Here is a 21,387-nt window from a genome sequence, read left to right as displayed (position 1 = left end):
TAAATCTGGCCGGCTTAGAGTTTAGAATTGGTACTAAGAATGTTATTAAGCTCATTTTCTCACTGAGCGGATGGGCTCAGATTGACTGACAACTTGTGTTTTGCCCGTCTCAGAACGGGCGAGCTCTCTCTAGTTCCTATGGTAATTCAAATGTTTTCATGTCAATTCACGAGTTCCAGCTGATCTCTGGAACCTCCTCATTTCTGGGGATCCCACTGGGCGCTGGCATTGCCAATCCCCATTGGAAGGCAGTATTCGAGACAGAACTTCTAAGGATTAGATTTTTTTTTTGCTACATTCATGCCAAACTGAGGTGGTGAAAAGGTTATTGAGTTTTAGCTAGAACTGAGCAGATCAAGCTGCAGAGGTTGAATAATTCTTGACATTAACATAAAAATATAGTTAATGCTCAGTGAACGTTGAAGTCGTTCTTCTTAGTGCCCCTGTCGCTGACAGGAACTGGTGACGAGTTCAATCTACTCTGCTGGTTAGTTCAGCATCCTGTTAGTCGGCATCCGGTAGCCAGTCCTCTGCTACCGCCCCATCAAGATGCGCCTTGCTCAGGTCTATTTCCTGAGCATTCAGCTGCATCTCCTCCTGCATCCCCGGTGTTTGGGCCTCCACTCTGTCAATATATGTAAGAATTTGTCAAATCATAGCACCGCAGCGAAAATTGAAGCATCAAAGTAGCTTTGTCAGATGTGGAAGACAAAACTGACTTCAGATGATGAAATCCTAGCCATTTCATTTTGACTTTTGAGATACATGGTGGAGGCAGCATAAGCATCCTACAAGACTGCTTGAAGAAACCACTTATGGGCTCATGGCTGCTAATTTTGTTCCAGGGCATATAATGGATAAAAAACATCAAGGTTTTAGCAATGCTGCAATGGAGTAGCAAATACTCAACTCCAGTAGTAAGGTTTTAGCAGAGGAAAATCAATGGCTTCACAGATTTTCAAGGTAACACAACACTACACACCATTTTGAATGTCCACATATTTACTTCTTTAGCCTTTTTCTCAAAATTGCAAGAGGTAATCCAAAAGAATCTAATAATGGATGAAAAAGGAACAATTGTGAAAATGATCGGGTGCTCTAACCTAAAAGGGGGAGAGGGTGAATTAGGTACTAATAAAAAATTTGACATATGGCTCCAACTAGTTTGCACAAAACTTAAACTAATTCAAGCTATCTAGAAGTGCAACTAAGTTGTTCTAGTGTGAAACCCGTATCCCAAAAGAGTTATGCACTCTATAGCCTTCCCTAATAAGAAACTATTCTATAAAAATAAAGGCACAAATGTTGCAAGTATTAAATGTGGAAGCTTAAAGAGCGGGATAGGAGATAGCAAACTCTTGACGCGGGTGTTTATCCCGTGGTTCGGTTAGCTACAAAGGCACACCTACATCCACGTTGTTGTATCATTCACTAAGAGTATTGCTACTCGGCCACCAAGTCTCTTCTGTGAACACAATCACGATCACCTTGACCCCGGGTTCCACTAAGGAGCTTCTCCACAAAGGATGGGGTCTCCGCGTCCCTCGCACAAAGTGTCGTCGCCGCTCCACACCAAGTCGGAGGGTCGATGACGTTGCCGGCGAGCTTCAAAGCTCCAAGGTGCCGGCGCACCAAGCTCTTGTTTTGGTTCGCTAATGAACCACAGCACAAAGGCTCGAAGCTTTGCAATATCACTCACTAAGAGCTAATCCTTTACACAACACTCTCAAAGTGTGTTAAGGGCTAAGGATATGATCTTGATGCTCTTGTATGGCTTGGAGATGATCTTGAATGTGTGTGGGATGTCCAGCAACTCCAGCAAGCTTCAAATGGCCGGGGTGAGGCGTATATATAGGCCACCAAGTCTTGTAGCCGTTGCTCCAACGGTCAGCAGAAAATCTGCGTATCATCGGATGAACCGATGCCTCTGACTGGGGTAGCGTCGGTTCATCCGGTCACTCATAACCCCAAAGTAGCCGTTGAACTCATGACAGCTGACGTCATTACACCGATGGTATGCACCGATGCTTCACCGGTTCAACCGGTGCTGAAGACTTGGCTCTTGCGCAACTTGCATCGTCTCTGGAACACAGTACGCCCAATGCACCGATGCATCACCGGTTCATCCGGTGCTGAAGAATCTTCTCCTGGGCGCTTGACATCGTCTCTGGAACATAGTACGCTCAATGCACCGATGCCCCTTTTTGAACCATCGGTTCATCCGATGCCTATAAGCTGACTTGGCTTCGATTCTCTTCTGCACCAAAATACCATGGCGTCGGTTCTTCAGATGCTACCGACCGAAGAGCTTTCAGGGCGCTGCCCTGAGACCCGCGAGGGGCGGCTCCCCCTCGACCCCCGTCCGCTAAACCCCCGTAGGGGCGGCCCTTCGGGACTATTTTTCCTATCTTCTCTTTGTCATCACTTGAACCTAAAAGCCTGAGAATGATTATCTTAACAATCATATTAGTCCAAGTGTTGTGTGTGTCATCAATCGCCAAAACAATATATTGAAATATAGCATGAGAGGCCAATTTCGCTACAAATTGGATATGCAAAAAATTAGCAAATGCACAATACTGTATTTTGCTGACAAAATGCCAATGCAGAATTGTGATGTGAAACAGGCCAAATGGGGTCAGCTAACATAATGCTTTCATGATTTCACAAATCACAAATCCAATAAAATAGCACCATGACACTACAAGCACAGGTGGCAGCCAGGCAAATAAGTGGGGCTCGGTTGTCTACTTGTCTTCGCTTCATGGGTGATATTCCGATGCAACCAAAGGATAAACTGAAAGAAGGAAACTAACGATACAGACACACAGTCCTCAATATGGTACATGATCTTAAAGCATATAACAATACGAAAGGCACTGAGGTCCTCCGGAAATCTGATAAAGCTGAATACAAATCAAAACTGACTGCTTGGTGATGTGCTAGTGTTCAACCTAGATGCCAAGTAAATTACATTAACTAAGTATGATCCAAAGCAGATGGAACTTGAAACAACAGTAGTGATCATTTCTGCAGCAGATATATTTTTGAAACGTGAAGGGAAAAATTGAACCATGTTTCTGTAGCAGATGCTGCAATCATGATTTGCCTACATCAGCATACAGTTTGGCACCAGTTTCACTATCAGAGTAAACAAAAGACACTATAGAAAAGTCTATTAACCAGCACAGGTTCTCATATCAACCTTTTAGTTGGCTTGACAACAATTGTTGTTTACTGGTTTTCTGCTCATGCATTTCTATGTAAGCATTAGCATTCTGAACGATTTATTTTCTTCAAAGTTCATTATTATACTTTATCCGGTTTGTATATTTGGTGGCCTTACATGCACTGCACTGGTACTTAATTGAACTACTAAAGACAAATAGTTTGAGTAGATTTGGAGTTGGGGTATAGTCGTATAGAAGACAGTAAACTTCAAGCATTCATTTGGTACCAGCAAATCACCAGAGCATACTAAGAACTGTTCGGAAGTAGAAACTATAGTAATCACGAATAAAGTACTAAACAGCTACGCTTGCCAATTGCTAAATGGATAAATTCTAAACGAACCAAATTGTCCATTGCCATATGGATAAATTCCAGCCCAAACCAACTACCAGGAGTTGAACCAAGATGTTCACCACAACAAGCCCACTCATATCATACCTGCACTGGTTCCGCCTGTTGTGCCACGGATGCAATACTAGTCCTGCTCTGTCGCCGATCATACTCCGCATCACCGGTGGGGAGCTCGAACCGGCACACCGGGCAAGTGTTCTTTATGGCGAGCCACGGCCGAATTCACTCGGCGTGGAAGTAGTGCTTGTAGGGGAGCCTTAGACTAACTTCAACAACTAAGTGCAAAATCGGAAGGCATATAGACCTTTGCCTCGCGTGAACAGTATTTCCCATTCCCCTCTCATCCCACCGGCTCCAACAGACGCAGTGCAATCGCATTCGTCACTCTCCACTGCCGCCACAGCTGGCCGCCGGAGCTGTTGCTCGAGCTCGGCGAGGCGGCGGTGCTCGGCGCCATCCAGCTCGCCGGCCACCACTCGCACGCCGTAGTCCCGCACGCCCGTCGCTCGCCCGCGCTCCAGTCCGCTGAGGATCCGCCGCCGCGACGCCGTCTCCGCCGCCGGCGTGCGCGCCGTCGAGGGTGGGCACCATGGTCCCGCGCGGCGAGGGAGGAGGGCCACCAAGGACCCGCGCGCACCATGGTCCCGCCCCCTCGCCATGCCGCTGTCCAGCCCGCTCAACGCGCCGCCTACCGTGAGGAGCTTCCTCGCCTCGCCGCGAGGAGCTTGCCCGCTCGACGTGCACGGAGCTCCGCCGCCGGCCATGGACACGGCGGATGCGTCGGCCGCGGGGATGGAGAAGCGGCGCTCGACGTGCCGCCGTCCCCTTCTCCCGCCACGGCCCCTCCCCTGCTCCTGCTCGGGGCCGCCGTCCCCTTCTCCCGTGGCAGAGCAGGCCTGTGCCGGCACCAATGGATTGGGCTCGAGCTCCGGAGCTGGCCCGCCCAAGGCCGCGGCTGCGCGGAGCTCGCCTGCCCGCGGCGGGTGCAGCCAGACTGGATCCAGATGAAGCCGATGAGGCCGCCGGCGAGGAGGTGCGTGGAGGCGGTGGCGCAGGCGAGGACGAGGTAGAGCGCGGCGCTGAAGAGGGTGACTATGATGGCGAGCTGGACCTTGGGGGTGGGGCCGACGAGTTCGAGGAGGCGGACGGCGGACGGGTGCGCCACTGCACCGGCGGAGATCCGGGACCCGCACCGCGCCGTGTGCTAGTGGCTCGGGTCTGCTCCACCTCTGCTTGGGCCGCAGCGGCGAGGAAGACGACGAGGAGGGGGAGAGGCAGCAGCTCTGCCCACCTCACTTTCCCGTGCCCGGGATCCATCGGAGAGGAGGGAGAGAAGGGGAAGGAGGCTCGCAATCGTCGGGATCTGCCAGAGAGGAGGAAGGCCCGGCCTCCCTTGCTCCGCGTCGCCTGGCCCGCCGGCCGCTCGCTCGCCTCGCCCCGTGGAGTCGGATGCATTCGAGGAGAGAGGGAGTGCAATTTTGCACCGTCTCTCTCCTCGAATGCAAATTGCCTTCCGCGATTGCATGGTCTGTTGGAGTCGATTCCTCTGTGAACAGTCGGCATCGGAGAGGCAAAAATACATTTGCCCATCGCTGTTGAAGTCAGCCTTAGGACACTCAGCCCCGCCGCGAGGCAATCCTTGCACACGGCGCAGCCATGCGAGGACTCCTCTTCGCTGAGCGCAACCTCATGTAAGCCCTCCACCGCCGCGCGGGACGCCGGCAGTCGCCGCGCGGCTTCCCCAACATGCCCCGCGATCACATCGAGGATGTTCAGGTCGGCGTCGGCGGTGTCCGCGGCGCCCATCACCATCCAGCCAGGCCTCACGACCCGCGGCGCCACGAGGTCGAACCGCCCAGCACGAGCCCTCCCCCCTCGCCCATATCGTCGTCGCTGGTGACCGCCTCATCGGTGTCCACCAGCGTCTGGAAGCCCCCAACGACCGGCCGCGGATCGAGGCTGAACCCGCTCAGCATAAGCCCGATCCCGGCGTCGTCGGCGTCGGCGTCGATGGCGGCAGCCTCCTCGATGACCGCCCCCCGCTAGAGCTCGAGCCCTCCGCCGCCCTGGTAATTCCCTGCGATCAACCCATCCTCCTCCTCCTCGGAGGCGTCCAATGCAGACACGAGGTGGGGGATCAATTGGCTCAAGCCACCGTCGGAGTCGAAGGAGCGGCCTAGGGTTTCGAGAATGGGATCCTCGTCGGGCGCTGGGACGCGTGGTCCTCGCCCATGAAGACGCCGGCCCCTTCGCCGTCGCCGTCGCGGAAGGTGAAACCTGAGATGCAGAACTCCTCGCCGTCGCCGTCGTCGACGACGTCGACGGGGCCGCTGATCAGTCCCTCGTCCTCATCTCCGTCGCCACCGTAGTCGTCTAATGGGTAGTAGTTGCCGTCGTCCTTGAAGTCGAAGCCGAACCCGAAGCCGACGCCGAAGGGGTCGTCGCCGGCGAACCCCGCCATTGGGAAGGCAGCGGTGGCGGATGGGCCCCTCTTCTCTTTTTTTACCCTTTTTCCATCCCTAAAAGGACCGATTAAACATCGCTACAGCCACCCAGAAAACTGCCCCCGCTGAGGAACTGCGACCTTCTGCACTCGGAAATTTGTACCCAGAAATTCGTCTTCATAAAAATCTACGGCTCACAGCAGTCCCAACCGGTCCTCACTATGATCCGACGGCCAGCCCATCCACGCTTCAACGCGTTGAAGCCTGCCCCGCGTTGAAGCCTCCACCGCCGGACGAAGTCGCAACGCTCGGAGTTCGAATCCCACCCGGCGCTGGTGGATCTCACCCATGCCCTCTTTTTCTTTCTCCCTTCTCTTCCCTTTCTCCGCGCTGGTGGGTCTTCCCCATGTGCGCTCGTGGGAGCTCCGGCGGCGGCCCGCTCGCCCACCTTCCGCACGCGCGCTCGGCCGAGGGACCTCCACCGGCCGCCTTGCCGCGCTCGCCGTCAGGCTAAGGCTCCCCGCGGCCGCCGTGCGGCGATCGCCGTCGAGGCAAGGCCCCCCGCGACCGCCGTGCCGCCGGGGTCCGGATCTACCCTCTCCCTCGCCGGATCTAAGACTCCCTTGGCAGGATCTGCGTCGACACAGGGTTCCGGCATCTGGGAGATGGAGGAAGGAGTTGCACATCGCCGCCGCCGCGGGATCAGGCGGGGAGGAAGGACGAACGCGCGCCGGCGCTCCGCTGCTCACCTGCGCCCACTGCTGCAGCCCCACGTGCGTGCCATGGGTCGTGGCTGCCCGCGCCGGCTGTCGTAGCCCCACCTGCAGCGATGACGACGAGGAGCCCGTGCCCCGCACCACCGTCCTCGCTCGCCGCGCCCCGTCCTCCCCGCCCGACGTCAAGCCGCCCCTGCTCGCCGAAGACCGGTTGCGGTGCGGAAGACCGATTGCGGCGGCGGCTCGCGGCAGGGGCTCGGTCGCCCGCTCGGGCGCTCGGCCGTGCACCTAGGACGCCGCAGGGACCCATGGTCCCAGTCCGTGGAGGCGGGGGCGCGTGCCACCGTGCCGACGCCCCGGCGTGGCCATGTGGCGGCAGGTGGCCGGGCGCGCCGGAGTCCGCACGAGAGCTGCGTAGGCTCGGCGGCCGTCCAGTGGCCTGCGGCCTGCCGCCTGGATTGCCTGCCGTGCGCCCGTGCTGGCAGCACACAGGCTCAGGCTCAGGCTCAGGCGCTCAGCGCCTTGCCATCTGAAGAAGAACAAAAGAATTGAAGAAGTGAAGATTGAAGAAGCCAAGAAGGGTATGAAACTTCAAAACTTCTGACACCAATTCCAGCAATTTTGTAATGAATTTAATTAATTCAGGAATTAAATCTCCAATATTTGGTAATGATATGCTATGTTGAGAAAGAGATATTCAGATGCATCACTAATGATAAATTCATAGCACGGGCACCTCTGTTTTATCGCTTCTGTGCTCATACTTCCTAAAAAAAGAGCTGTCTTCCCCTAGGGCTTTGGAGATTGCCAAGATGAAGAGTAGATTTATCATTCTTTGTGTTAAGGCCTGTCTAATGGCTCAGCTAGGAGCTGCCAATGTCGTGCTAATGGGGAATAATCTAACCTTGTCTTTTGACGACACCGAGGCAAGCTTTGGTAAGCCACGCACGCCTTAAAATCATTTAGCTTTGCCAGATTACCAACTGCTAGCGTTGGATGGCACATTTCTTTTCATGACTTGCCTCTAGGCTGAATTTAGGTGTTATTTTTGGCCTTCCTTGTTATGCCTCCTGATTTATTATTGTGGTTGTTTTATATCGGCCTCTAGGGAGGTGTTGAAGAAGTAACACTACTTGCCATGTCAGCCTGGTCACAGTATGTTTGTCTGACCTTTTAACACCCTGCTTTTTTGTTATATTATGCTACCATAATAGCCTGACTGCTTGAGACTGCCACATCCAACAGATCTGGTATACTATACTTTTCAGTCTTCAGATTTGAGACCTGAAGAAACCCCCCCCCCCCCCCAAAAGTTCATGTCATAATGTACAGATGTGGTCTATTATATTTTTCATATATTTTTAATGGATTCCACATATGGTTCAAATTGATTGTATAAGCCATGCTACTTTATTCATATCCATGCAACGGAGTTTAGGGTTGCATTCCTACGGTATTGCTTTCAATTGTGATCAAATTTATATTGTTGCAATCCTGAGTTAAGGGTTGTATATTCGATTTCAGAGAATAGGATATGTCATATCCTTGCAACTTGGAGATTCTATCAATGGTAGATTGTGTAGATTCCATCGAAACATGCATAGCTAGGGATGGCATACTGATAATAGATCTTGTTCATTGTACTTGGGAATTGTTTCCAAGTTTTGCTGCCTTTTTTGGCTTTAGTTGCTGCCTTTTTGGTCTTCATTGGGGAGTCTTTCTTGGTCTTCACTATGGATGGAGTCCTTCCTCACTTTAGTTGTCAGCTGCTTTTTTCTTGGTGTTATTTTTAGGCAGCTTGAACATCCAATGCAGCTGCATCTTCTGGCGGTTGAACATCCATTGTTGCTCGTGCTGGAGCCTCCAATTCCAGCCTCCTGCACTACATGTTATTATTCTGGTTTTCACTATGATTTGTATCTCCGAGAGTGCGCACATGACTCTCTGATTTCCTGTAAAATCGTGTTAAGGACCATCTGTTCTGCTTTATCATAGTGATGATTCAATCTCAGAATCGAGCAAACATGACACTGGTCATGCTAATGATTTCTATATATAAATTAGATTTTGATGTCATGAGATTTTGTTTGTGGCTTGGCAAAGATAATAACTGTATCTTTATGTTCAAACACAGGTAATTGCTTTTGTTCAAACTGCATTTAGTTACTGCAGATAACTAGCTCCATCCTAATTTCGTATATCACATCAGGTTTGCAGGATGATGCCGAATGTAGGAGGCTACAAAGAAACAGCAATCAATGGAAACGTCGAGCTGAAATGTCGGACGAACAAAGGCCAGAAATAAATAGGAAACAACGTGAATACCGAGCATGGAAAAAGGCTGAATCAAGCCATACTACCTCTGTAACAACGCCCACATTGGCAGGTTTGTAAACAAAAATAATAATTTGTGCCATTCACCCCTAAATGTTGGGATTTATCCTCCTGAGCCTGTGTTCTCACATGGACAACTTTATGTTGCATTGTCAACGAGTGTATCAAGAGCTACTACAAGGATTTTGGCTAAACCAAAAAAGGAATTAGACCCCACTGGGAAGAGCACCAAGAATATAGTCTACAAGGACGTGCTCAACTAGTGATTAATGTTGAGTATAATCTAGGTTTAGTTGCAGCTCTTATTTTTTTGTTGGATAATGTGAGTTTGCGTTCCAGATTATATTATTGATATTACTGACTTCTCTCTATTATCATAATATCATCCCAAGATTATTATATTGTTGATGATGCTACTTTCCCATCTTAAAACTTACTTGTGCCTTTGATTTTACTAAAGTCCTTTTTACCACACATGCACTTTTCTTGCAACAAATTTCTGCACTAGCAGAGTTTCAGTTATTGGATAGTGGCATGCAACAAATTTAACATCGTTGTACAATTATTTCATATTGTGGTTGTTTGAGTCTCTAAGGATAATGTGAATTTGATGCAGGGCTTTGTAATCATGACTCGGTGAGAAGCAGATGTTGGCTTCAATCTTCGACTTCCTCCAACTGAAGATATGTGATTGCATTAGTCTATCCTGTCCGGAACTCCTAATGCCTATTTCAAGCTCTGATTAGCTTGCAAAAAGTAGGGGCAACGGGCAACGACAGCCTTGAGCCTGTCCTTCTCTTTGTCTAGCATTTCTTAAGATGATACATCAAAATTCTATGTATGATCCCATAAAGTTGTGATTTTGCTTTATGCATGTGGTTGTGTAATCAACATAATAACTTTGTCCTTTGTGTGAAACAAATATTTCTCAATTTGAACTATGAATCATGTGTTGTTTGGTATACATTTCAAATTTACCCGTGGCATTAGCACGGTCATCTTACTAGCTTTGGAGGAATGGATGGATGGGTCTCGAAGCCGGCTCTGGGCCCGGACGGCCCCACCCGGCTTGGTTTTTTGGGACCACGGAAAAGCGGATTGGGCCTGGCCTGGGCCAGTGGGTCCCGTTCGACTCGAGGCCCGACAAGTTTCCGCCTTCAAATGCCTTCAGTAGTAGTACGCTTTTCCGGTACGATAGCCTATTCTTGCATGACAGAGCCTAAGATTGTTAGACGAGTTTGACGTGTCATGCAGTAAAGAAATCAATAAAAGATATTTTGAGTTTTATATTGGACATAAAATGGGGAAAGGTCGGAACGATTTTTATGCTCGGAATTTGGTAGTTGCAACCATCTAGTGGTGGACATGTTGGTTTTTTTAATAAAAGGCAGGAGCACTGCCACATCTATACTATAAAAATTGAAATAATTAGAGGCAATTTTTACCAAATTAAAATCTACCCACTTCTCACAAAACACCTACTGTTGGCCCACATGCAAGAGCTGATGGTTGATTGGAACTTAGGCAGACCGAAAAACACCTCGTCCCGAGTTGATTCCGCCCGAAAAAAAAAGTTTTCCACATCGCCTTCTTCTCTACCCACCCTCCGTGTACCCGCCGCCAGCCTTTGCGATTGCCTGGCCGGCTGTCCCTTGTCGCCCCTCATCCTCGCCGATCCCGCCCATCAATCACACCGCCTCCTCAGTCCTCCCAAGCCACGCGCCTCCCACAACGCCGCCTCCCCCACGCAGCAGCGCCACCCCGCGACCCCGCCGTGGCACCTGCCTCGGGACGGCAGCGACCCCCTCGAGCTTCTACAGCGAGGGCCGGGACGGCGGCAACCCCTGTGACCTGTGCGACCCCGTCGCTTCTCCCTTCTCCATCCGCATCGTGCTGCTCCTCCTCCGCCCCCGCGCCCCTGCCTCTGCCCCCCGCGACGCCGCCGAGAATCGATCTTGGCGCGCGTCGAGGGTGGAAGCGCCGTGGCCGGGACGCAGAGGCTCGAAGCGGAACGGTGACGGGAGCGCGGAGGGAGACAGATAATCTGGTGCAATCACGGAACTGGTGAAATCACCGTGCAATCAAACTAAAAATGTCTTCAAAAAATTCTGAAAAAAATCATGAATGTACATCTCGGTCTACCCCATTTACATATAAATTTCCACGATCAAATTCATCTTACACTTGCAGTTACAAAAAAGACAAATTTGGGCTGCATTTGAACGTTAATGATTGTCAGAAAATTTGTCTTTTTTGTAACTGCAAGTGTAAGATGAATTTGATCGTGGAAATTTATATGTAGATGGGGTAGACCGAGATGTACATTCATGATTTTTTTCAGAATTTTTTGAAGACCTTTTTAGTTTGATTGCACGGTGATTTGACCAGTTCCGTCATTGCACCATATATCTCCAGCGCGGAGATGGAGGCGGATCGGGGACGGGATTGCGCGTCTCCCCCTCTGCCTCCACGCATATGGACGGTTCGCCTCCTTCCCCGTCCGCCCCTCCTCCGCCGACCCGCGCCCCCTCCTGCGCCTCCCCGTCGCCCGCTCGCCGCGCGCCCTTCCTCCGCTGACCCGCACCTGCTCTGCTGCTCGCCGCCGCCGCTCTCACCCCTGCGCTCGTGGACGCCGTCACGCTAGCCCCCGCGCGTTCGCGACCGCCGCCGCCTCGCGCACTGGCTCGGACGATGCCGGCCTATGCGGGCAGCGCCACGCCGCCGCCAGAAGCTTGGCCCTCCTCCACCTCATGCACAGCCATGTGCGCTCCCGCTTCCTACGCTTCCCGCCTGCCCTTGTCGATCCATCCCTCACACGCAAACACGTAGATTGCGCGAGCTGCTTGCGGCACTTGCCGTCCCCGCTGCCCCTTGCCGCCACCGCCGGAACCCGCCATCCCACCGTGTCGTTGCTGCGGCGTCCATCCACAGCCGCGTTGTCACTGCAGCCCGACCGCCCCCCCGCGATGCCATGCCATCTCTGCGGTGTCGATCCCCAGCGCCGCGGTGCCACCATCGTGCCAGCCACCTCCATCCAGACACCCCATAGTCACTCCCTTGGTGACCAGGGCCTCATGTAGTTGGGTACAGGGTTCCAGGCATGCTGCTCCATTCAAGAGGGTTCACGCCCATTAGCTATTCGACAGATGGCTTCAATCGCGTTCATGAGCTCCTGGTTAGATGCAGCTGACAGTTCCTTGCTACGAAATGCACCTGCCAAGTACATTGCTTACCAGGTGTTTGATGGAACGCGTCAATTTCATTGTTCGAGGGAAGATAAGTCCTGGGAAGATCAATTGGGCAAGGTACATACACAGTCCAGCACCATTGTTTTATTTCTTTACCTCAGGAAGCATTTTGATGGATTTTTTAGTACGCTATTTAACTAAATTGCATATTATTCAACTTTCATGATTAAGCTTTGCTGGTATATGTCTAGGACAATGTGGCTGTCACTTGCCTCAAAAGGTACTAATCTGTCATTTGTTTTCTCCAGATGTGCTGGGGATAGAGAACTCAGAGCACATCAAAATTTCTGAATAAACTAAAGCAGAATTGCACTACATATGTTATGCTCCTCTGTACTTGTTTCTCTGTTCCAGAACAGTTGACTTCTTTATTTGGGTGTGCAAGAAAAGATGTACTTATATTCATGGGCGGGGTTAATAATTTTCTATATGCAGACTGCTTTAGTTTAAGTCAGCAGTCAGCAGCATGTTTAGTTGTACAGGAGATTCCTTGTCTAATCTCCTTCCTTGAATATGTGGTAACCTGCATTAGTTTGTCCTATACGGTTACAAACTAATGCAGGTTACCACATATTTTAATTTTTACTGCATCTGGATGTTCGGAATATTTTCTAATAGTATGTGAGTTGAGAATTTTCTATGGTACTATCTCGAACTGTCTCAACTAGATTTTTTTTTATATGCAGGTCATTCAATAGCAACCATTTAGCTGGACAGATAGCAGATTTTTTGCAGCACTCATTGGACAAACATATTCTTAAGAGCACTTTGTCATATCTAAACAATGTTATCCTGAGTGATTGATTGTATGAGTTTTCACCATTTATTTAATAATTACTGCCTTACAAGTTTTTTTTAGCTGGCTAGAGGGTTTTTTAATGTCAGTTTTCCAGGTTTGAGATGAGAGATAGTGAGGTAGAACTTATAACCTCCATGCTCCGACGGCTAAATGGAGAGGTAGTTTTCAAAGTTTTTCTCATTTGTTTTCCACATTTCATCATGTGAACCGAAATTCATTTTCTTTATTTTTCCAAGTTCTCTAACAAATGGCTACTGTATTTTTTGGTTACCGTGCATAATGTTAAGAACTCAGAACATAACTTTGATCTCATCTGATGGCCTGCGTTGTTGCATAAATCTGGGTGAGTTCAGTTCAGCCTTTATTCCTTTTAAAGGTGTTCTCATATATCTCAGTGGCATATGAGCATTGCCATACAACAACAACAACAACAACAACATAGCCTTTTTCCCAAGCAAGTTGGGGTAGGCTAGAGACGAAACCCGAAAGAAATAAGTTCAAGGTTCAGGCACATTGATAGCTAGTCTCCAAGCGCTCCTATCCAAAGCTATCTCTTTAGAGATATTCCAATCCTTAAGGCACATATGAGCATTGCCATATTCCGCTTTTTTTGGAATCTTTGATGATTTCAGCCTTCTGATTAAATGATAAAAATAATGGGATTATTTTGTAGCTCACAACTTCGTTTGGAATTTTTTAGTGAACTTTGTTTGGAGTTTTGGTACATTTACCAAACTGTTGACCTCCACAGAATTTGTGCTTTGTTTGTTTGTGTTGTCTGTAGGAGTTGACAATGCCATGACCATAACCTATTTTAACTTAAGTGGTGGTGGTTCAAATTGGTGTTGTGCACAATTTGTTGTTATCTGAATAATCTGAACCTTTCCCTGAACTTATATCTCTATAACTGATGCCTTTTCAAATGTGGTACCTTCAATGTTGGTTAGCTGGTTTAACTCATCTCACTGACATAACAAAAAATCGAAGCACTATTGTGATTATCTGCATCTCTACAATCTTATTTAATCTGCTGAGTCCTTACTTATCCTATGTATGTGGAGCTCTAGCGGGATGTAGGGTCATATCCATTTAACCTTCTGAGAACTACTATTGCATCTCAGGGTGAACCAAAGACTGATATGTATCTTGTCCGTGAAACTGCTTTATTTTTGTTTGAACACTTTTGGCTTGTCTAGCTGTGTGTAATTGATAGGAGGGATGGGAAATTCAGTGTTAAAGGTATTAAAGTTCCTTGTTTGGTCAGTGTGTGTTCGGGATTTCAGCAGGAAGGTAATTCAGAGTTTTTAGGTCCTGCAACCACTATTTCAAACCCATGTAGGGGAGTAATAATTGGAAGGGTATTTCTGTCTAAAGATGAATGGATGCATTTCGACCCTTCATCATCATTGTTTAAACTAATGTCCCATAAATTTCCCATCCCCTTTGCCAATCGAGGTGTTGGTCTTTGAATTCTACTTCCTATGCCATGCCTCACCAATACTTCCTACTCCCTGGTTAGTTTTGACTTATGGCGCTACTAACTCGAGTTTGGAACTGCTCTTATTCTTACATCCCAAATGCTTTAGTTTCATGCCTTCTGGGAGAAATTTTGTCCCATACTGCAAATATATGAAAATATGCTGTGTTCATTTGCTTTTTATTAGTGAATTACTGAATTCTATGCATTTTGTTGAGTTTTTCTTCTACCTTAGGCACTTTTCAGAACTTATGTATGCCGCACAGGGTGTACAATCCCCCCTCTGATTCACTTGCATCCTTTCCTGTTCCACAGGGTGTACAATCTGAACCAACAATTTGGTATTTTTCCTCCAGAAACTGAGTTTCAAAATATTTTGTTTCCCGCTTTGCCTTCTCAAAACTCAAATTGCTCCCCTAAGATTAGCTGCGGCCAAAGCCAGTGGGTATCTATAAAAACTCTGTTTTCTCCAACCTCATATGCATTCTGCAGCTGTGACATTACGGTGTGGAACAGGACAAAAGGACACGTGTGATCCTATTCTCAGCCTTGGTGCCAAGTATGTATTTGACATATTGCTAACTAATTAGACAAAATTATTAGTACGGTAGACATACCACATACCAGTATGCTTGATCACTTTCAGTATGCCATATTCTGTTCTAATTATCTGACTTATTGCCCCTCAAGATTTGATAGCAATTGAGGACAAGGGCACCTTGGTTTGCAGATCAGCTATGTTGCTGCCTAGGTATGTGCAGCTAACTAAATGTCCAGGCAAACTTCCATTTGTATGTTTCTGCTATGCTTTGTATAATTTAGTTCAGTTACAGAAAACAAACTCATAAATTGCTAATAGTTCAATCGGGAAAAAACAATAAACTTGGTATTTGCACGGACGGATCTACACTACAAACAACCAAAACAATTGAAAACAGTTTTCACCTGCAAATGTTTGAGAAATTCCCTATATTGCACCGAATAAAAATCCGGTTCCCTATATGACACAAGAAAGTTTTATTGTTCCTATTTGACACTGGAATTTTTGTTCATTCCTTTCTTGATATTCTGTTAGTTCTGTTTGTAAACTCTATGTGAAAAGAAATTTTACCCTTAATCTAATAATATAATGGTGAATTCCATACAAAATTGCATATGTTACGTTGTCACCATGCACCTCTCCCATATGCATCATGTTCTCTGATATTTTTGATTGGCACCCTGTATTCCCTACTTTTATTCGTAAAACATTTGATGGGCAATACTTATATTTTCACCTCAATAAATTGACATATTTTGACTTGATAACTACAAACGTTCATGGAAAATCTTATGATTTGTAGGAACTTGACGGGGTATATGGTATACGGACTCATGGCAATGTAGGATGGTCAGCCATTCCATTAGATGTTCTATGTTATCACTCAACTTCTCCGTTACTAATAATATACAGGATTCAGGTGTTCTTAGCAAGTGGTTCCTAATTGAAGTTTTGAAATGTTATTTAATGAGAGTGCAGATGACATCCCAGAAGAATAAGAGCTACTGTCTACTTCATACTAATAATAATACCCATCGCTGCATGAAATTCTCATCCCCCCTACAAGCTAGGAAGACCAAGTACTCTACTGACTCCAACTACTTGCTAATGACCATGCAAACTAGACTAGTACTCATCCACGATCTGTGCACATGCTAACAACTTGGTCTCTCCTTTCGCTGCTTCACACAACGTTAGCCTTCCATCAGTTCTTGCCTCCAGCTCCTCTGCTCTTTGTGCAACACCATTTCGCATGGGGACGTTCGCGTCACACGGCACGTCGGCACCTTGCCATGAACTGAAACTAAACTAATAACTATACACGTATCTCACGTACACATTTTCTATTAAAAAAACATACAGAGAGAGATACATGAATCAAGATTAGTTCTAACAAAGCCAAGCTGGAAAGCTGGGTCTTTTCCTCTGAAAGGGACGGCGCCGCGGCGAGCCGGGGCGGCAACAAGGCCAGTGGCCAGTTCTTGGCGGAGGCGGGGAGAGATATTTATTATATCCTGTTATTCCTGTATCACCAACCCGTGCCGACCTTCGCCTATAAGAAGACCGGAGGTGGGGGAGGAGGGGAGCTCCTTCTCCTTACAAGCACAAGTTGTTCTCTGCTTCTCTTTGGTTCTGTGTGCTCCGCTAGGTATGTTCTTTCCTTCATCTCCGGTGTTCAGTTCATCTCTTTGAGCGCTTGATGCAAATCCGTGCCGGGGTTGGAAATCATTGCTTGGTCTTTGGGTTATCTGAGAGGCGGCCCCAACAAGATTCCCCAACAAGAGCTCGTGAACTTATTTGGATTCTGGGGGGGGGGGGAGTACCAAGAATTCCATTTTTAGACGACTGAATGTTTGTCGGCGGTTGTTCTGAAACTTCGTTAAGTGGTGGAGAGCGTTCATTCTGTTGGGGAGATTGGATTTTGGCGTGCCTTGTGTGAATTATCATGTTCACGGAGCTCAAAGCTCGTTGCTTTGTGTAAAATTTCCATCCATTCATCTTTATTGAATCAGGCTTTGTGTCCGCTGCGCATGAGTCAGATGTTTATTTCTGAGATCAGCTTTAGCAGTTCATAATGGTGTGAAAACCACTGATGTCTCCCGGGTAGTTGTTACTACTAGTTCCCCAATCGCTAGATAAATCAATAGGACTTCTGATTTCCAAATTTATAAGTAGGCAAGGAATGATTGAAGACGGCTATAATGGATATGGTAATTGGAGGCCGAAATTCTTCTGTCCTAATTCAAGTTTCTCACATACAGGTGAGTCAGACAAATGGGGATTGGGAATGGATCATCGAGCGATGCTCTGTTCGCGTCACACAAGGCGATGCAAGATGAGACCATGCCGCTTCTCCCAATTAAAGCTGAAGAGGATGCAGTTCACGAGTTCAATGGAGCTTTCTCCGGTGCAGTGTTCAATCTGTCAACGACCATAGTTGGGGCTGGAATCATGGATCTGCCAGCGAGTATCAAGATGCTAGGCCTCATCCCTGGTATTCTGATGATTGTCCTTGTGGCATTGCTCACTGAGGCATCCATTGACATGCTGGTCAGGTGCAGCCACCAGGGCAAGATTACATCCTACGGGTGGTTGATGGGTGACACTTTTGGGCAGTGGGGGAGGATTGCACTGCAGGCATCTGTGGTGATAAACAATATTGGCGTGTTGATCGTATACATGATTATAATCGGTAAGCATCTGAAAATATTGAAAAAACAGTGCCTAGTAGTGCATGTTTAGTTGCACTCTTTTTTAGTTGCTGCTCAAACATTGTTAATCTAGAGTTAGCTTTGTCTCAAAAAAAAAATCTAGAGGTAGCCGAAAGTTCATGATCTCCTCAGCTTTGCATGTTTAGCTTTCTCACAGGAGACCCATATTTGTTGATAAAGCTCAATATGATAACTATGTGTATTAGGTTGAGCGCTTTAACATGAAAAAGGTAAGTGTTTACCCTGAATATTCAGTTTAGCTTTTTTCATGTTGATGTGATTTCCTTTGTTCATACCATTTTAAGTTGGTGTAAACTTTCAATTGTAACGTTCAGAAAGATGTACTTGATCTAGTTTGCGCCTGCGCTCATCAAGTGCAGAAAATTGCCTCTTATCCTCTAGGGATCTCTTATATGTTTGAGCAGATGATGTGTGTTACATCAAACTATTATTAATACTTCTACTTCATCTTTGCTCTAGGGGATGTCCTATCAGGAACATCAACAACTGGTGTTCATCACAGTGGCATCTTTGAGGGGTGGTTTGGACCTCATGTATGGAATTCTCGCCCTGTTGTTCTCCTTGCCACAACTCTTCTTGTGTTTGCTCCATTGGTGAGCTTCAAGCGTTTGGGTAAGTATGTGACAAAAGGTTCAATATGCTCTTTCTTTTCTTTATGGGCTCAGGGTACCACTTCAGTAAACGATACATCCTTGGTCACAGATTCATTGAGATACACATCTGCGCTATCAGTTGCTCTTGCTGTGGTTTTTGTTGTCATCACTGCTGGAGTTGCAATTGTCAGACTCATCGAAGGAACTGTGGAGATCCCCAAACTTTTTCCTGAGATAGATGGAATTAGTTCCGTCTGGAACTGTTCACAGCTGTACCTGTTCTTGTTACTGCCTACATCTGCCACTACAATGGTGGGTCTCCTAGTGCTCACTTGGTTTGCTCATTCTGTCATTCATTTATGTGATACCAAACATGTGTATTTTCCTGCTTGTACAGTTAATTTCTGTAATACCAAACATGTGTTTTTCATGCTTGTACAGTTCACAGCATCGACAATGAGCTAGAGGACAAGACTCAAATTAAACCAATTGTGCAAACTTCACTAGGACTCTGCTCAAGTGTTTACATTGCAACAAGCTTCTTCGCATATCTACTCTTTGGTGAGGCTACCCTGGCTGATGTGCTCGCCAATTTTGACTCCGATCTTCGCATTCCATTTAGCTCTGTGTTCAACGATATAGTGAGAGTGAGCTATGCGGTCCACATCATGCTCGTCTTTCCTATAGTCTTCTTTGCCCTTAGGCTTAACTTGGATGGGCTGCTCTTTCCCACCGCAAGGCACATTTCTCGTGACAACCAAAGGTTCACCATCATCACAATTTCCCTCCTTGCTGTGATTTATCTTGCTTCCATCTTCATACCGAGCATCTGGGATGCGTTTCAATTCACTGGCGCTACAGCTGCTGTGCTTATCGGTTTCATCTTTCCTGCCATGATTATACTCAGGTAACTTGTTATAATGCCCTTCGAGTGATATATAAATGTGTATTCATGGTTTGCAGGCCTATTTGGCTTTTTGCAATTTTACGCCTAATAGCCATTTTGTTTTTGATTCTAAAGGGACCCATATGGAGTTTCAACCAAGCGTGACAAGGTTTTGGCTGTAACCATGATTGTGCTTGCTGTGGTCTCAAACTCTGTGGCCCTGTACAGCGACACGCTTAACATCTTCTACAGGAAACAGGAGGCCTAGAATCCATACCTCAATGGAAAGAGAAGTTCTCTCCTCTGTACAGTTAAGAGTGATTGTTGAGCTCAAGTCACTATACTACGCAGCGGTGCGAGGTGATTTCATGGCGGTCAATATTTTTTTTGTTTTGGTTGCTTTGAAATGATCCACTTTGCTGCATGTCTAGTTTGCGGAACAAATACCATCTCTCAACGTCTAGATGAGATGAGTCACTTGTGATATGATCAGCCATGCTTGTGTCGATGCCATTTGAAAGGAACATTTTTGTTTCCTTGGGATATTTATTCAATCCTCTTTGTAATGGATTGCCTGAAAAAGACATGTTCATATAAAATAACGCAATTGCAATTTTATTGTGTTTGGCTACTGAGTTGAGATATAATGTGTGATTGAAGTTGAAGGACGAGTAAGCTTTGGTTCTGTTTGTCGACTCGACTGATTGAGATTTATGCGAATTTGCGGCAGCTGGACATCAGTAGAATGATCCATTTTGTACTGCAATTGCATATCAATTACGAGGCACTACACCATAAAACTCGTTCCTTGTTCAGAAATAATTTAAGAAAAAAATAAGAGGAAAAGAAGGAGAAAATTCTGATGAACTCATGCTACGATAAAGTTTTTTTTTTGAGGGCCATGCTACGATAAAGTTCAGCAGGCCAGGAAAGCATTGATTTTTTTTACTTCAAAAAAAAGGGGAAAGCATTGGTTTCACTCGTGGCCACCGTTCCGCTGCATTTTTTTTTCGTTGCCCAGATCCTGTGACACTAGAAAATACAGGCGCGCCCTCTCTCCTTGGAGGGGCTCAGCCCATTGAAATGGTCAAATTGGGTCTTGACGTTTCCGTTGGGTCGTTGAGGCAGGCGAGGAAGTACGTTCTTTCTCTCTCTCTCTCTCTCTCTCTCTCTCTCTACTTTTTGCTACGCTTTTTTTTTTGAAAAAAACATAATGCAGATGGAGACACTCAGATACTCACCTTATGAATATATGCATACAAATCTTAAAATAAATCCAGAAAACTACAAATCCAGAAAACTACGTGATCCCAACAAACCGACTGCTAAGAATTCTTGTGGACGTGGCCCAATACTTAACTTGAGATTTGTCCGCGAGACTCGTCACGTAGAGATAAAGAAGAGTCTAACGTAGCGAGTAGCCAATAGGCGCCAATCTTTCAGCTTCAGAAGTTGTAGCAAACAGAAATTAGTAGTCTCAATTTAATACTGATACCCAACTCAATTTGAAGTCTTTAGCCTCATAGTAAAATAAAGAGTAAAATGCGCTCCTGAATTTCTCAGCGGATGTCATCCGGATCCCCCAAACTTCCAAAATACACATCTGGTCTCCAAACTTGTTAATTGGTTCACGTGAAGTCCAAATCACCATTACTCTTGTTAAACCACCAGCGTGTCAGCTGACTAGGTGTTGACGTGAAACTGACATATGGGGCCCATATGTCAGTTGTCAGATCCACCTCCTTCCACTGCCTTCTCTCTAGTCATACGACGTCCGCCTCTATTCTTTTCCGTTTCCCCTTCTATTCTTTTCCGTTTCCGTTGGACTGGAAAGGAATGGGAGCTCGTGCCGCCGGCCGCCGCCACCGCATCATGTTTGGCTGGCCACCGCGAGATGCGGAAGACGAGGTTCGCGGAGGCGCCGAAGCCGCATGCACGCGGAGGGCGGCTGGGCCCCATCGCCGCCGATTCCCACCCGGCTGTGGGAGGGACGCGGGGGCGTCGCCACCCCACGTTCACGGCGCCCGTGACGACG

General features: G+C 47.3%; 1 long non-coding RNA gene and 2 pseudogenes across 2 annotated transcripts; 2 read left to right on the top strand and 1 right to left on the bottom strand.

The window, feature by feature from the left end:
* Positions 1-213: 213 nt before the first annotated feature.
* On the bottom strand, positions 214-6,043 carry LOC120652134 (annotated as a pseudogene).
* Positions 6,044-7,061: 1,018 nt separating this feature from the next.
* On the top strand, positions 7,062-10,017 carry LOC120648439. Of its 2 annotated transcripts, none has more exons than XR_005664947.1 (4): positions 7,062-7,323; positions 7,536-7,678; positions 7,851-9,128; positions 9,693-10,017. It is a non-coding gene; the product is annotated as an uncharacterized LOC120648439 (long non-coding RNA). The 2 variants fall into 2 exon arrangements; XR_005664948.1 differs by having other exon boundaries at positions 7,063-7,323; positions 7,606-7,678.
* A 1,482-nt stretch (positions 10,018-11,499) lies between these two features.
* Positions 11,500-19,977, top strand: LOC120648429 (annotated as a pseudogene).
* Positions 19,978-21,387: the final 1,410 nt, after the last annotated feature.

The sequence above is a fragment of the Panicum virgatum genome, chromosome 1K, assembly GCF_016808335.1.
Source record: "Panicum virgatum strain AP13 chromosome 1K, P.virgatum_v5, whole genome shotgun sequence".
NCBI classification, from domain to species: Eukaryota; Viridiplantae; Streptophyta; class Magnoliopsida; order Poales; family Poaceae; genus Panicum; species Panicum virgatum.
The sequence above is the reverse complement of the archived record's forward strand: the minus strand, read 5'-3'. Positions and strand labels throughout refer to the sequence as shown.